This window comes from Mauremys mutica, chromosome 19, assembly GCF_020497125.1.
Source record: "Mauremys mutica isolate MM-2020 ecotype Southern chromosome 19, ASM2049712v1, whole genome shotgun sequence".
NCBI lineage: Eukaryota > Metazoa > Chordata > Testudines > Geoemydidae > Mauremys > Mauremys mutica.
In genome coordinates this window covers 9,768,093-9,785,330 of record NC_059090.1, presented here as the reverse complement: position 1 = coordinate 9,785,330, position 17,238 = coordinate 9,768,093, and the positions used below count along the sequence as shown (strand labels likewise).

At 41.4% G+C, this 17,238-nt stretch overlaps 1 protein-coding gene and 1 long non-coding RNA gene across 7 annotated transcripts in view; one reads left to right on the top strand and one right to left on the bottom strand.

Moving 5' to 3' along the window:
• Window positions 1-1,428, bottom strand: part of LOC123353308 — a 73,067-nt gene extending 71,639 nt beyond the window's left edge. Inside the window, exon 1 of the long non-coding RNA XR_006574456.1 lies at window positions 920-1,428. This is a non-coding gene — a long non-coding RNA (uncharacterized LOC123353308). The remainder of the gene's footprint in view (window positions 1-919) is intronic.
• CAMKK1 (calcium/calmodulin dependent protein kinase kinase 1) overlaps window positions 1-17,238 on the top strand; it is a 167,027-nt gene that overhangs the window by 6,114 nt on the left and 143,675 nt on the right. The window contains exon 1 of one of the 6 annotated variants that reach the window (XM_044994318.1): window positions 1,616-1,879. The exons of 1 other annotated variant lie outside the window; for it this stretch is intronic. The gene's annotated coding sequence lies outside the window, so the exon portion shown is untranslated. Of the gene's footprint in view, window positions 1-1,615; window positions 1,880-4,514; window positions 4,603-4,666; window positions 4,836-5,289; window positions 5,399-6,349; window positions 6,442-17,238 lie in introns of those variants that run through there. 4 more of the 6 variants (XM_044994319.1, XM_044994323.1, XM_044994324.1 and 1 more) reach the window with 4 other exon arrangements.

The window sequence follows — 17,238 nt, the reverse complement described above, 5'->3', positions numbered from 1 at the left end:
ACAATCCAACAAACCTGCCCCCAGGCACTCTCTAGAAAGACTGTGTATAAGCATAAGCTTATTTAATTGCCTGAAAAATACCAATGTGGAAAGCAGTATTAGAGAAGCCACAAAAGGATGCTGCTAAAAAGATCCCTTCTTCTACTGCAACATCAGAGAAGGCGGGCATTGTACTTTCATCAAGGAATGCCTGCATCAAATGCTAGCCAAGTTGTTGTTAGTCTGCTTTCTGTAATGCTGCAGTATAGGAGATGCTTAATGGTGCATAAATGGAAGTGTCCTGAAAACTACTTTGGATGTAAGGGAAGCTTAAAGGCTTCAGTCATTGATTTGCAACTAAGGTGAGGGACTGATCTCCATTAAAAACCAAACATGGATTTGGCCTGGTGTAAATCCGTAGCTCTAGTCAAGTAAATGACACTATGCTGCTAGTCAGTTACGACAACTATTCTTGAGGTTGAAACTTGAAAGGCAGAATCTAACGTGAAGGGATGGTTTAAAGTTGACCTACCACTGCAAACTCACTTTTTTTACTTTCGACAGAGGAAGGCAGTAGCTTATGATTTTACATCGGAAAAGTCAGAGTAAAGAATTGAGTCCCGGGGTGACTCAAGGGATTGTTAATAGGGTACAGAGACTTTCACTGGAAATCAGTGGGGCTGGGATTTTCAGAGGAGTTAGGCATCCAAATCCTACTGAAATTCATCGAGTTCTCCCTTAAGCACCTTTGAAAATCCCCGTGTAAGAGTCTTGTTTAATTAAGGATGAGAATTTGGCCCTAAATCCAGTCTCATGTACATGGATGATGGACATTTGTCCTTTCAAATGTTTGGAAGCAGCATTTGTACATATGCTGCAGAATAGGCACAACCATGGGGAACATGAGGATATGTTCTGGTTCTCCTTATATTTTATTTACCTGTTGATGAGTGAAGTCCAGGACGCTCGTGCATTTTCACTCTTGGTCCCTCCCAGACTTTTGGAAACTGTGTCCTCTCAGGAGGTCGAAGAGTGCTGTGGTCACCAAGCCTAATCTGGCAACGATCACTGACAAAGGGCCAACTGAGGCAAATGCAGCAGGCATTTCATCTGGTAGTTCACATGGGCTCTAACACCTTGGGAGTCCTAGGGCTGCCAACAGTCCTGTATTACAAGGGACATCCCTTATTTTTTCATCTCTGTACAAGATTGGGAGTTGCTGAGTGCTGCAAAAAGCAGCAAGAAATGCTCCTGGCGAACGTAGGTGAGTTCTTCTTCATAATTAATATTGGGAAGAGGGATGGGGCAGGGGTGCTAAGAAAACAGTCTGTTGTTTTTGAAATACAATGTTGACAACCCTAGCTCCTAACTGACTTCCATACCATGCTCCACCCTGGGCCCCAGATACGTCTGTGACCCATTTCTTCCGACTGCCACGGAACCTTCTGGCCTCCCTTCTTCCAACTGTCACGGAATCTTCCTCACTGCCTCTGTGACCCTCCCCACAACTGCCACGGAACCTTCCTCCCCCCTGCCTCTGTGACCCCTCCCCCAACTGCCACAGAACCGGTCTCCCCGCTAACTGCTTCAGAACCTTCCCCCTGTGTCTGTGCCCCCGCAACTCCCACAGAACCTTCCTCCCCCCGATTGCTTCAGAACCTCCCCCTGCCTCTGTGACCCCCTCCTCATCCCAACTGCCATGGAACTTTCCCCCATTGCTGTGACCTCCCAAATGCCATGGAACCTTTGCCCAGTCCCCACTTCTGTGATCCACCCCTTCCTCGCCACTGCCCTCCTTGTTGCTACAAAACCTTTCCTTGCCAGCAGCCGCCCATCACCCACCTGAGCAGGAGGAAAAATGAAGGAGCAGACTCGCCCCCAGCAGTGTCACCACCCTTTGGCAAGTGTTTGCACTGCAATGACTGTAGTAATAATGAAGGGCTGGTTTTGGTTTCTTTAAAAAAAAAAATCCACTATGGAAAGATCCTGGTTTCTATGACTAGAAATGTATTTGTTTTGGAACTGATGCATATAAACAGAGTCAAAGCTGTTAGCTGAAACCATTAAAGCTCTAAGTGGCTTGTGCCTGGTCACTGGAGACACTGTGTCTCCCCATGTGATACTGCCACAGTTAAGATCTTTGGGGGCTCTTGAGCTGGAGTCCTCTCAGCCCAAATCAAGGGGCTACTGGCAGAGCCTGTGTGGTGAGATCCTTCGCTGTGGAAGTTGCTTCTCCCCATTTGTCAGCCAAGACTTGGGGTTGTTTGACTTACTGTGGTAATGGAGACCATATAAATACATTAGATAGTCTACTTGATTACATTTGTTGACTGTATTTGGTGTGGATTGTAAAGGTGGATGGGAGGGTACCAATTATTGCTATACATCAAAAGAATAAAGATAAATACCAGCTGAACAAAGGATAGATGGATTTGCATTCGCAACTTCAAACAAATATTGAAAACTGTGTAGCAGGACTGTTTTTTCCAACATTATTCTTTATATTGTGGTCACTCCTGAGGGTTCCAGATGAGATCAGGGCTCCATTCTGCTAGGTGTTATACATACAGATAGAGATGGTCCCTGCCCACAAAGAACTTGTAGTCTAAATAGAGAAGACCGCATGGGAGGCAAAGTGATTTGCGCAAGGTCGCACAACCGGTTAGTGTCATCCCAGGCCACTGCCTTATCCAGTGGGCTGCACTGCCTCTTATGGTAGCATGCTTAGTTTTTCTTTTCTCTTTGTTTGATCTCTCTTCTTTCTCTATTGCTTTTCATTTCTTATTCCTTGTTTCCTCCTTCATGAACCCTTTCTTTTCTGCTCTGGCACTCTGTTTTGGGAGAGAAACACAAATTCATCAGCCTGATTGAGCTCTGGAGCGTGAGCATTTTAAAAACTGCCCTTTGGAAAGTGACCTAATCTTCAGCAAAGAGAGAGAGTTAAATATAACTATTATGCATGTTCGGCCATAAAAACAATGTATATTGTAGAAGTGGTTGGAAGTTATTGTTGACATTGCTTATTCATCCCAACAGTATTCATTACAAGCATCACTACTGAGTTTTGATAAGGCATTATACTAAATAGATGCTGTGTGCACAAGCATGCCGTTTTAATTAAACAAACCCTGTTTGAAAAAAGAAATGTTTAAGTACTTTGAAAATAAAAATATGCTGATGGTAATTGATATATTGGTATAATGTTATCCTGAAGGATAAAGATGACTTTTTTAAAAGGAGAAATGCACCATGTGTGTGTTTTAATCCCATGTGAAAGTGTTTTCAGGGCCCTTATTAACTGCAGAAAAAATTGCTTAATTAGAATATGTAAATTTAAACAAGGAAATTACGACATATATTTCCAAAATCTCCAGTGAACTAGGTTGCTGTGTAATCCTCAGGGGCTATTGTTTTAGGGCCTGATCATGCATGGTGTGGAGTGCTCTCAGCTCCTAAGTCAGTACCTTCCAGGATGGAGCCCTTAATGATGGTTCCAACAAGAAATGCAGTCTGACATTCACTGAGACTGGAAGATCCGAGCAGGAGCCACAGACATGGAGTATTACTACAGGAGATTTCCCATAGTTCTTTTTAGGGAAAGTTTGCATTTTAGTTTCTGGCATTGTTTTGCGTTAAGAAGTGTTTATATTTGTTGCCAGTTGCAAAGCTTCAGGGCTATCAGAAAATTCCTATGGAAATTTCCTGTTCTCTTTGTCTTGACTCAACTTTGCTGGGATTTATCAAGACAAGAAATGTGGAATATAAATATGGGAATTTTAAGGAAATAATTATTAGTGATTGTGTGCATGATCTGCAGACACTGTGGCCCAAATCCTCAAAGGTATTTAGGCACCTAACTTCCATTGATTTCAATAGGGGTTATGCAGCCAAATACCTTTGAGTAGCTGGGACTGTGTAACTTTATTAACATGCCTGTATGTTTGCAGGTTTGGGTTCTTCATCATATTTCTCACTGGATCAAGTGATTGGAAAATTTTTCTATTCCATTGCAGTTTTTCTTTAGTTTTATTTTTGGCACTAGCAATACAGAAAAAGTACAGAAGGAGAAATAATAAATGTCAAGCATGTTATATGGGAAGATAGATCAGCAGCTTTTTAAAACCATGTTTTCAAGTTCTGTTGTTTCCATATGTTTATAAAATCTCTTCTGCCTAGAATCTTACAAGGTTTATTTACTTGCCATTTTTCACTGTGTAGCAGCTTGGTAAATGGGCCTATACTGCAAGGATCCTTTCAGAAGTTTTGGATGCCGCTCAGAATCCATCTCTGAGCAGCCCCGCTCCTCCCCCCCCCCCAGTTTAGCAACAGGACAAAAGAAACACGACAAAAGAAAGTCCATGGGTTACAGTAGTGGTTGCTTCCCTGAGGTATGCAGTTTTGGCCATTGGATTCGTATAATGAGGATCCACTGACCTGCTCCTTGTTGTCCCAAACCCATTCTGTGTTGCCATGGAGCACTGTTCTAGCACACAGAGCCCTGAACTACTGTTTCCCACCCGAGTTCTTCCATATCTGGGGAATTCTCAGTCTCAGTCTTAATCCAAAATGCGCTGAGGGCCACAGTTTCTCCGGACAAGACTAATCTGTTCAGCTGTGTCACAGGTTGCTGTCTATTGACATAGAGCAATATTTCCATCTGGTTATTTTATAGCCAACCACAATTTAAAATCTATGCTTCTCTTGGAGTTGAAGTTCTTTGTGCCAGAAAGTGTGCTGGGTTAATTTAGCTCATTTGTCTCTGGTGTAACTTTAGTATTTCATATGAATCTGTATCTGTGCTTAGACAAAGCTGTGAAGTGTTGAGAGTGATAAATTCTCCTGCATGTATTGTTCAAGTAAGTTTATAGTAACGTTGTTAGCTAGTTAGCAGTGACTGTGCTAATTATATTGGTGTGAGCATAAACAGAAATTAATGCTGCGATGCTGTGTGAGAGATGTTCCACTGCTTGCTGGAGAAGTATTTATATTCCGTGTTGTTTTCTGGGATTTGGCTTATCATTTTCTCTTCTCTGGCTCCTCTGTTAGAGCCCTTGTTATGTTGTCAGCAGAGCTACTATATTTATTACTGGGGACAAATTATTCCCTTTGCAGGAAAATCCATGGCCTGATTCTCCTCTCAATGACAATGGTGTAAATTGGCAATAATCTCACTGAAGTGAGTGGAGTTAAACCAATGCAAAATCTGCGTAAGTGAGGTAACAGTCAAGCTCACTGTGTCTTACACGCCTCAGATTTCCCTTGTTTTTACACCTTTGTAGCTCACTGACTTTAATAGTCCCTCCTGATTGACATCATTATAAGAGAGAGGAGGATCAGGTCCTGTTATTTCATCTTGCAGCGTTTACTGCTCATCATGAATGGGAGTCACTTTCACAGAGTGGAGACATAACCTGAACAGGTCCTTATAGAGACATAAGGAACACAGAGCCCTGGGAATCCTGTGCATCCCCCAAGCTGAGGGGAAGGAGATGAGGGCTGCTCCCTGGGGCCCCCAACTCTTATGCGAGGGCCCACAGAAGCCCCTTTAATTAATAGCACCATAATTCATGTACATGTTAAGAGCAGAGCCTGCATATCACTGCACTCTCTTATAGACCTATTGGTTACTTCTTCTAGCCAAGAAAACTTACTAACTTCCCTGGCATAGGGTGTTCTCTTGGGGAACAAAGCACTGATTGTACTTCTCAGATTATCAGTTTCCTTGCAGGCTGTGTATATATATATATATATATATATATATATATAATAAATTTTCTCTGTAACTGCAGAGAAAAAGTTCCAGGATTTGTTTATTTTTCTTTTTAAGATGAATTCTGAGATGGCAGGCAGATTCAGATCACACTGATCAGAAGCCAGGCCTACAGACTCGTGAGAATCAGAATTTAGAGAAAGGGTGGCCCAGTAGTTAGGGCACTAGCCCAGGACATGGAAGCCCTAGGTTTAATTCCTAGCTCTTCCACAGATTTCCTGTGTGATTTGGTTAAGTCACTTCGTCTCTCTGTGCCTTGATTCTCAACCTGCAAAATGGGGATAATACCACTGCCCTAACTTGTGGGGTTCTGTCAGAATAAGTACATTAGATTGTGAAGTGTTCAGATGCTGCAGTACTCGCCTTGTAAAATGGATTAAGCACATACTTTCCACCTCTTAGCAAAGTGGTTTGTGGTTCTGTGCTTTGAGCTGACCATGTCATTTTTGAGTCAGTGAGTATCATGTGTTCATTTGCTGAGCAAGCCCAGGTTGAATACACCTTGCAAAGACATATTGGTGTGTAAATAAACAGCTGCAGACACTCATGCTTATGTAGGTATATATCTGTGTCATACTGAGGAAAGCAACATTATTTTCTAGGCCTGTTTAGGATGAAACTAAAGAAGTCAGAGCTGGGCTTTGTATTCATATCACACTGAGTAGTACTCTGGTTGCGTTTAACTATCAGAGGTAACTATGTGCATTTATAGTTTGAATTAACCCCCTCACAGTGTGCTACGTTAAATATTTAAATCACTCTTAAATATAGATAAATTTGTCTAGATTTACCTTATATGTAGTATAAATACCACAACTTAACGCTATTTTGCTTCTGCTACCACTGACCCCAATTCAGGAGAATACTTAAGCTAACCGAAAGAATCCATCCCTCTAAAAGTACATGAAAGAGGGAGAGCTCATGGGACTTAACAACATACAAGACATGCAAAGAATGGCCTAGGATAGACAGGGATGGTGGAGGCACAGAAGGAAGGGACCTGCTCTGGACATGAATCATGATTGTGTAGTGAAGGAAACTTGTCTGTAGGATCATTGACTCATTTGTTGCGGAAGTTGGAAAGTGTGTAGTAAATGATGCAGGGGATTGCAAAAAGAGAGAGGATGATTTTCTCACAATGCACAGTCAACCTGTGGAACTCTTTGCCAAAGGATGTTGTGAAGGCCAAGACTATAACAGAGTTAAACAAAAAAAACCTAGATACATTCATGGAGGATAGGTCCATCAGTGGCTATTAGCCAGGATGTGCAGGGATGATGTCCCTAGCCTCTGTTTGCCAGAGGTCGGGAATGAGTGACAGGGAATGGATTACCTGTTGTGTTCATTCCCTCTGGGGCACCTGGCATTGGCCACTGTCGGAAAACAGGGTACTGGGCTAGATGGACCTTTGGTCTGACCCAGTATGGTCCTTCTTATGTTCTTGTGGATAAAGCAGTTCAGTGCCCTAGGGCGGCATTCTGCATTTAAGTCTCTGACTGCCAAATGCTGGGAATGGACGACAAGGGGATGGATCGCTTGATGGTTGCCCTGTTCTGTTCATTCCCTTTGAAGCATTTGGCATTGTCCACTGTCAGAAGACAAGATATTGGGCTAGATGGACTGTTGGTCTGACCAAGTATGGCCATTCTTATTTTCTTTTTTGATTCTATTCCTGTCTCTGCCACAGAGTTCCTGTGTGATGGTGGGCAAGTCACTTATGCCAAACTTTTCACTGATGATCAGTAATTGTGTGTTCCTCATTTTTTGGATACTTAATCTGAGGGCTTGCAATCTGATTTGCAGAAGTGATGAGTACTCACAGGTGCAACTGGGGTCAATGGGAGGCTTGGGAGCTGTGATTTGAATGTATAAAGTGGTGTATAATGTTATGCGTGCTGAAATATCCGGTCATAGGTGCTAAAACTGGGCATCCAGAATTAGTAGATACTTTTCACCATAATCTCTCCTTGCCATAGTTCCCCATCTGTAAATTGGGGATAATTATGCCTTCTGTCATTTTACAGAGGTGTTGTGAAAATAAATAAATATTTGTGCAGCATGCAGGTTCTATATTGATGAGCATCATAGAAAAGCCCATGAGGAAATTATTCTATAGAGTAGGATTTGAATAGTGTGCAGTAAACAAGGCCTGTGGAACCATACATTAAACAGTGGGGAGAAAACAAAATATTGAATAGCTGCTCATTAAGTGAGCACCATCCATTCTGTGCAGTAAATGAGGCAGGAGTCATGGAAAAAATAGTATGTGATAAGGTAATTAAAAACTGTATCATAATGTACATGCACAAGGGAGCAGAATTAAGGTTGCACAGGCAATCTTATTTCTGGCATTTACTAACTTTTGAGTGCTTGACTTTGCAACTTTAATCCCCTTTTAACATAGTTTATTTGTGTGTAAGTTAATATTTATATTGAAAATGCGGATTAGAGTACCATTGTGATAGGCACTGCATAGTTGTATACAAAATCATGAATTTGCCAAGAGGAGCATATATAACGTATTAGAACTTTAAATCCAATTAGTGATCCTCTATTAGTGACCTATGACTGATGATGGATGTTTGTATAGTGTTGAAACTTCTAAAGCCTCATTCTATGGCTTTCTGCAGGTAACAGCATTGATAAAGATTAAAAACAACAACCCTAAACTCTGCAAGATTCGGTATATTACAGAACAGCAGTTCTGAGAGATGGTTTTCTGATATGGTGATCTCAGACTTGAACAGATACCATGCATTTTTATCATTGCCTCTCTCCCTCTTCTCATCTCCCCACAAAGCTTCCACGCCTCTTCTCCCACACCTCCAAATCACTTCCCTTATCCTCCCAGTTCTCTCTTCCTCTGGGCCCGTTTCTGTCAATCTGGGGTTATGCCAGTTTGTGGTTTGTAATGTGAACTTTTACCAAGTGGTGATGGAACCAACAGGAGTGAGTGCTGTGTCCTCATGGTCAAGGACTGCATAGTGCTTGACAACATGCTGAGATACGTAACTTTATTTTATCTGTTGGAAATGAGAACATTAATTCCCAGTTGACTCAATTTATTGTGTGACTAATCTGCCCAGTCCTGCAGCTCTTACTCATGTAAAGAATCCGACTGTGACAGAGTGAAGCCCAGGGGATGGGAGTACTGTGTTAGTGAGGGGAGGACAGACAGACAGAAGAGGTGCTGTCTTTCCTAGTCTGAGATTGTTGTGTGGGAAACCCATTTCTCAAGACTGCTGCTGTTTAGTCAAAGCTGAAGTCTTGCCCTGTGAGCTTGGAAATGAAAGGATTTCCAATGGAGTATTACAGGTGGCGGGGGCCTCACAAGTGCTGTATAGAATGGGACTGTTCCCTCCCTGCTTCATGTCAGGATTAGAGCAGGATCTTGAGTAGCATTCCTAACAAATTCTTTTAGTCTTCCCTGTGCTAACTGCTCTATGCTCAGAAACAAGATTATCTTGTTGTCTTGGTAGATCATTATTTTCCTGCAGCCTTTAAAAGTGTTTTGCTCCCTCAAGTCAGCCAAAACCACTTAAAGGTGCTATCTGGTTTTTACCAGCCATTATCATGTAGTGACGTTAATGAACTTCAAGTGCTTTGAGTTAATATAATGCCTAGTAGTAACTCAACCTGATTTTTATACATAAACATTAGAGTGCATCTGCTCCAACATGTTTCCATACTCCAATCAAGTTGCCTCCTTTCCGTCTCATAAAATATTGACACAGGCAGTGCTTGTAATTTGGCTTGAAGTGATAGAATAAAGGTATGACTTATTCATGTCATGTAGGAGTTCATTCCTTGATGTTGGATGGATTCATTAAAGCCTTAAGACATGGCAGGGTGTGACTTTAATATGTGCTTATATTTTACAGTAGGACCTAGCTGATTTCCACTCATCACTGGGATTTCCATTGGGAATTACCAAATGAATAAGTCAACAAATGATAAGAAAATAAAGCTGGTCCATTACCAAATGTATGATACATATAAATGTGTTCTGCAGGATGTTTTAACAAAACTAATAGAGTCTGAGTAACACGAGACCGTGACATCTGTATTGTTTTATTGACTGCATTGTCAATATTGTCTCATTGTTTCCTTGTGCTCCCCCACCTATCTGGCTCCACCTATTTCTTTTTTTAGGCTTAGATAGTAATCTCTTTGGGACACGGAGCATCAGCTTGTTCTGTGTTTGTACAGCACGTAGTACAATGGAGCCCTGGTCCATGACTAGGGCGCCTAGGTGCTACCACAGTACAAATAATAAATAATAGTAAATTGAACCTCAGAGCTTTAAGAACTGCATAGACTCAGGGAATCCAAGGCCAAATCCGAGTTTATTAGCCACAAGAGAGCGTATCAGAGACTTTGCTATAGCACTCCCGCTTTTAAAGGCCTGATCCTGCAGCTGCCATTGACATGCTGTACACCAAACTCCTGCTGGTGGTGGTAATTCTCTATGTGGTGTGATCACAGGATCAGGCTGTAAAACTTTTCTGTAGTGTGGGGAAAGCACTGTTCTCTTAGCTTTTATGAATTGCAGAGCATTTGGATTATCTGAGAGTTTTTTATGGCCAGGAAATTTTGAATTATTCTGGATCTCTAGTTTCATTGAAGGGGCGGCTGTTGGTAAATACACGAGCAAAGCAAGTGTGTTCCAAGAATCTGAGTATTCTTAAAATAAAATCAGAATGAATACTTCCTTGGCCCAAGCATTTCCCTTCTATTAGATCCTCTCCCTCTTTTTGCTGATACAGTGACCTTTTTCGAAGACACAGCTTTTATTAACCTAGAAATGCACTGACATTTCTACATGAGAATGACTCCTAGCAAATATGGGAGCTGTGCTGAGACTCTTTGCAAATCACCAGCATAATCACCTGTGAGAGAAGAAATAGCTACTCCACAAATGTGTTTGTCTCCAGAGGAATTTGGTTTTCCTTCAGAGATGTTTCTCTGCAAAAGTGCTTTACTGCAAGTCTGTGAGCATATGTGGACAGCTCCATCATAAAGTACAAAATCAGTGTAGGGAGAGATTTAACCAGAGTTAGTTAATGTTCATATTGGTGCCACATCTCCAGAGACTCCCAGTCCAAATCATGAAGGCATTATTCTCCCTGGCATTGTCTCCTTTGTCTGAGTTTCTGTTTGGAAAGTTACAATCTTGTCAAACTTTCATGAATTGTGTAGTTCTTATGCTTTTGTGGATTCGCTTTACATTCTTGACAGGAGGCAGGTGACCTATTATAAACCCATCAAATCCATTTTCCTTGGGACTGTGCATAAGGAAGGCAGTGTTGTGTAAGGGTTAGAGTTCAGGCTAGAAAGTCAGAAGTTCAGTATTGAGACAGACATGTCCCAGGTTGGACAGTTCTGATAAAGGAAGACTTGCTTCACTTTTCTAGTATTATGTAGCATAGAAAGAGGTTATAGAAAGACCCCTGTGTGTTTTGCCTCTCAGATCTATAGCCTCTGTCTTGTTTGTTTCTCTGTCAGGTATGTATTTGATGTGATGATGTTGTCCTCATGAGATGTTTGCACCATTGCGTATAGAGTAGAATCCACACTAAGTGACCACACAATCGGCTAGATGAAATTGGTCAGTGAGCAACAACGATCACACAATAAAAAGTAAAAACAGTCTTAAACTATCCTTTGCTCCAAACTACTGTCTCAATTGCAAGGGGTGCCAGAATCCTGTTGGGTGCAGCGCCTAATGCAATAGAGCCCTGATTTGGGATTTGGGTGTCTAACTCACTTAAGCCCCCTTATAAATCTTAATAATAATAAATGATAACAAGGAGATGCACATGAAAGAAGACTGTAACTCAGCCCACTTGTCTCTGCAAAGCAACTACAGTTACCTGAGGAAGCTGGAAGCATGGAATGTTGCAGCCAAAATCAGGACACTTTACAATCTGATCCAGTTCCCATTGAAGTCAGTGTGAGTTGGATAGGGCCATTATTTCTTCAAGTGGCAGTCAATAACATAATGTATTCAAGCTCACTGATACATGTCAAGCCAAATAATCTTTTGATAATTAGGACAGACAGAATTTTTCTCCTGTAGAACTGCTAATTCTAACTACAATCTTGCATCTCTGCTGGAAGCCTGTAATTTTTCTAGCCTTTAAAGACCGCCTCCCTGAGGGGGAATATGGCAGTCTTAAGTGTTTAGGCATAATTAGAATGATACAATTAAATTCCTTAATTTTATTTTTTTCTTTTGCATTTGATGAGAGTTTTTTAATTACTTTGATTTAAGCGATGGTAGTAGCTAATTGGATTTCAGGCTAGATCTGTGTAGGCACCAGTAAAGAGAGAGTGGAAACGGGTCTTGTCAAGAAATTAAACATTCTTAATGGGACCAGTAAAATCCCCAAGGGCAAATTAAAAACAAAAATCTCTTTTAATGTGTTAATTTATCAGCCAACGTCATCTTAAAGGGAATGAGAAATATAAATTTGGGAGTTAGGTGAGCAAATGGTATGGTAGATCATCCCCTGTACTATGCATGAAAACAGTGCTCCAAAACTGTCCAAGGGACCTGAGCAGAGCAAGTCTCACCTGCGCTCCCTGAGGCTGTTGTACCTGCTGTTCATCCCCCCTGCACCCTCCTGTGGCTGATCGCAGAGCCTACTACAGTAGGGGAGGCAGTGTAGCCTAGAGGATAAAGCACCAGGCTGGGAGTCAGGATTCTGTTCCTGGCTCTGTTCCGGGGTGACATTGGGCAACTCACTTCATCTCTCTGTGTCTGTTTCCCCATCTGTAAAATGCAGAAAATGATAAGCCTCCTTTGTAACGCACTTTGAGCAGTGCTATATAAGAGCTACATATTATTATTGTTGTTGCTGACACCAGCAGAGAGCTATATTGTGACCCTGGCTACAGTGTTGTGCCGGGCAGTAAGGGGATGTAAGGAGCCCCCTTATTACCCTGTGCAGGCTAGAGTTATTTTGGGTAGCAGCACTGGGGAAAGAAACTTCTGTTAGGCTGCTTCTCCCCTTTTGAAGCATGTGAGTGGGTGGAGTCTTGGCTCTGTCCCTCCCCATGATGTTGGTTAATGCAGCTGAGCTGGCCTACCAAGGAAAATAATTACAGGGTTGGTGCACACTGCATTCCACCCTCTTCCCCATATCACACCAAAGCAATGGGGAAACTAGGAAGCAGAATGAGACTCTGAGTTGCAGTCCTGCTTCTGGTCTGCTCTGGGGACAGCGCAACAATGTGCTGCCCCTTATTTGGGGTTTATGGCAAAGATGCAATCAAGCTCTAAAGGAGTTGGGCCCAGATCCTGTGTGGATCTGGGCCTTACTCTTTTAGCTCTGGTGAGAGAAGCTCATGTTTTAGTGCTGGAGGTCCCAAGCTTGGTTCCTAGTAATTACCCATGACATCAGTCATTGCACCTGCAGGATACCCTTGGAATGAAACCAAGCATGTTTCTAGTCAGTCTGGGAGAAGTGGAACAGGATGGCAGCAACTGTGTGGCCTTGTCTCTCTATAAAACTGTGACATGGCCATAGGAACTTACAATGCTGCTGCTTTCAAGCTGAACGCCCACTTTTGTGCCTTCTCTCCCTTTGGCAAGAGGACAGGTGCAGAGGCTCTTTGGGGCAGAGATGGTCTCTTACTATGTGTTTGTACAGCCCCTAGCACAATGAGCTAGAATTAGTAATGTGTTAGTTTGGGGCCTTTAGGTGTAGCTGTAATATAAATAATAACAAACTTTGAAATCCTGGGCCAGACTCTTTGATTCCTCTGCTATCATCAAGAAAATTAGGAAGCCTGACTGTGATATGAACAAAAGAAGGGGAGAGAAGCACCAAATGAAATGTAAACTATCAACAAAGTTCTGTTGGAGCTTCAGGTCTGACCCTGTCAAATCACAGCAGCATTACTCTCTTAGTAATTTGTTGCCACTGTAACCATCAGTTACAGCCACCAAGAGAACAAAGTGACTGATTTGTCTAAATCCTGATGATATAGTCTAAGCTGGTGCTGCATGAGCAAATTGAAAAGGGTGATTTCTTTTTTCTCCTCCTGTTTTGCTATTTTAGTGAACAGGTAATGTTTCTCGCAGCTTCACATTAATTGCTCCTTCCAGCATCTGCTGGTGCACAGAGCGGCAAAATGAATGGTCATTTTCTATCCCCCTTGATACAGTATTTTCAGAAATATATGATTATCAGAACTAAGTAGATTCATGGAGAGATCCTGGAAGTAGATGTGTGGGCAGTAAATTGCCCACATATATTTGCTGAGGGTGCCTGAAATTATCTGCTAAACTAGCTGGATGAGGAGCATGAAGAAGAAAAGTAAAATGGTCGGAGAAGTGAGAAATAGTGTCTAGTAAATATGGGCCAGATCCTGGTCCTGTTGAAGTCAATGGCAAAAAGCTCATGGACTTCAATAGCAGCAGGATCAGGTCACTGGGAGTTAGTTAGGGAACATGTGATGGGCAGATAATCCCCCTTGTTGTCTCTAACAAGGACTGGATTTACTTAGCTGTTCTGAAGTGTGAAGAAATGCATGTTTTTCCTATAGAGAAGGAACATAACCTCATGCTCCCACTGATACCAATGGAGAGTTTTAATCTTGATTTCAGTGCAAAGATCAGCTGCATCACAGACATTCTACATTTAGGTATAAAAGGCAGGAGGGGTCCTTTATTCAGAAGACCCATCTCTAGGGTTTCTGATATAGATGGCATCTGTAGACTGACTCGATGCAAGCATCCTGGTGTTAAATCCAGTTTTCCATTCCTCTGTTGATTACAAACTGAAAGACTGGATCTACAAAATATATGGTGCAAATTACCACTCCACCTTAAATTTCACTCCCCATCCCTGTCTATTAGCATGTTCAGTTAGCATGTGGAGCTATCAATGGAGCTGTGGGGTCTCAGAAATATACCAGAGGACTGGTAGTCACAACTCCTTGCTTTCTATTCCCTGTTGTTGTGACACCTTATGGCCTGATTTTCAAAGGTGCAAATCACCTACTTTTTCCATTAACCTCAGTGAGAGCTGGGGTTCATCAGCACCTCTGAAACTCAGGCCAGGAATCTCTCTGTGCCTCAGTTTCCTCATCTGTGAAATCAGAATAATGATAGCTGCTTCCCAGGGACAACATAATGCTTGTAAAGGGCTTTGAGTTCCTGGATAAAAGGTATAATAGGAGAGAAAAGGATGATTGAACAGCACTTCATAGAGCAATTTTCATCTTCAAAGTCTAATGCAAACCTTTACTACTCATCCTGTCCGTTTCTGATTAACATGAGATAATTTATTGGACCAATTTGTAGGGTATGAATGGACACGGGTTTTAAAATCACGTGCTTTATTTATGTATGTATTTATTATTTTGATTGGCACGCCCACTAAAACAGCACCTCTTCATAACCTGTAGAAGACCTTGACATAACTTTAAAAATACAGCAGAACTAACACCCAAACTTAACTGAACAGTAGCAGTGCAATTCAGTATAGCTAAGCCCCTTCATTTTCAGTTTAAACCGATTTTTACCAAAAAATTCCTGGGTTTTACAAAAAGTATTATTCATTTTTTTCCTGATTTTTTCACCCTACTTTTGTATCATTTTAATATAAAAAAATTCCTTGTTTTATTAGGAAAATACAGTACATTGCATGAGGTATACATAGTTCGATAATACATTAGTCTGCGTGTATATACAAAGCTGCCTGTTGAAGGAAGGCTATGTATTGGTCTAGAAGATACACATAATAAACAAACAGGAGTGTATGCACACTTCAGCGTGCGCATCTGAACGTACTGATGAATCTCATGCCCGCCATGTACACGTTTCAAGCTGTTAGCAGATAACTGTTTAAAGATTTGACACACTAAAATGGGGAAAAAATGAAAATCTGTATCAGAATATGTTCCAGAACACAAGGAAGCATTTGAAAGTTTAAAAAAAAACAAAAGCAGAAGAGGATGAAATTGAGTGTGTGCGCTGCAAATGGTGTGGCCCAATTATTAAGGGTAAATATTTATAGGCTAATAGTTCTACGTTTACAACAGTAAACTGTTTTTTCAAATGAAAAGTTTTATTTGGGGATTAGAGATGTATTGTTTTCTTAAACTCAGAGGCGGCATTGTGTTTTCAGTTTGGTTTTAGTTCTGGAGCAAACCAAATTAATGAATGGAATTCAAAGCATTAATCTACTGAATACTTTTCCCCCCTGTCTTTCTGTCCACCAAAATAAACACTAATGTTTACCCAGAAAAATTAATAATAGTTTTTTGCACTGATATTCACCTGTTCTTGTTGTTGTGGTAATAAACACTGATAAATTCCTGAGAAAAATTAAATAAAGTAAAAACTGAAAATCAAGAGTGCTAAGTATAGCCCACCACGAGCAAACTTCACCGCTCAGGCTGTCAAATAACCCCTTTCTCCCCCATTTTCAAATGCCTGAGAAAAATACATAATTTTTAGACATCCAGTGCAAATTGTGCTACCACATTTGCAATATATCAGAGGAGACAGGAGCCCTATATATCAGCTTTAACAATTCATAGGCAAGAAGGGATTACAATGCTGCTTCCAGCTCCAAGTTGTGATCATGCTATAAACGGCTTTCATAATTTAGTGCAGCAACAGAATCCCACAATGGTATCATAGATGGAATAAGTAATCAACATCTCAGAAATACATGGCTGTGTTCAATCACATTTTCCCCCAGTGATATATAACCACCAGGCTGAAGCTGGTGTGATCCAGATCTAGAAGATTGGATTAGAGCCTTCTAATTTAGAGCTCTCCTGTCTTTTTAAAAAATAAACTCTCATTTGATGTTATTTATTGCTATGAAATTTTTAATGCTCTCTTCCCTTGCACTCCCATCTTTGCTTTTGTTCTTTCCTTCCATTCTTTTCTTCCTTTCCCCTCAATTTTTCTCCGTCTCATTCACCAAATGCTGCCAAAGAAGCTTGGTCCCAAGGAATCGCTGCCATTGAAATGTGCCAGCAGTTGGACAGAGACAGCTCTTGTTGCAGTGAAGTTCCTGTGGGAGGCTTTGTCCATAATGAGCAGAAGGGTGAGGGTGCAGTGGAAAATAACCAACACTGGGGCTGATCCTAAGAAGTGCTGAGTGTTCTCAATACTGCAGTTGAGAAAGCCCAGCCACTCTTAGAAGGAGCTTGGCATCTTGCAGGATCAGTGCCACAGATTGCATGACTGTATCTTCCACAGGAAATCTTAACCCTAAAAAGATGATTGGGACTTTTATGTGTGTGGCTAGTGGCGATGAAGGCACAGAGGTCAGATGGGTGTCCATCATTGTTATGATATGTATTATAGTAGTATCTGGAGGTTTCAATTGAGCTATGGCCCCATTGTGCTAGGTGCTGTACACCCATCAGGTTAAATAGAATCCATGCCCCAAAGAACTTACAATGTAAAGACAGGACAGGTTAGGGGTTTGTTATTGAAGTGGATGGGTGATATTCTGTGG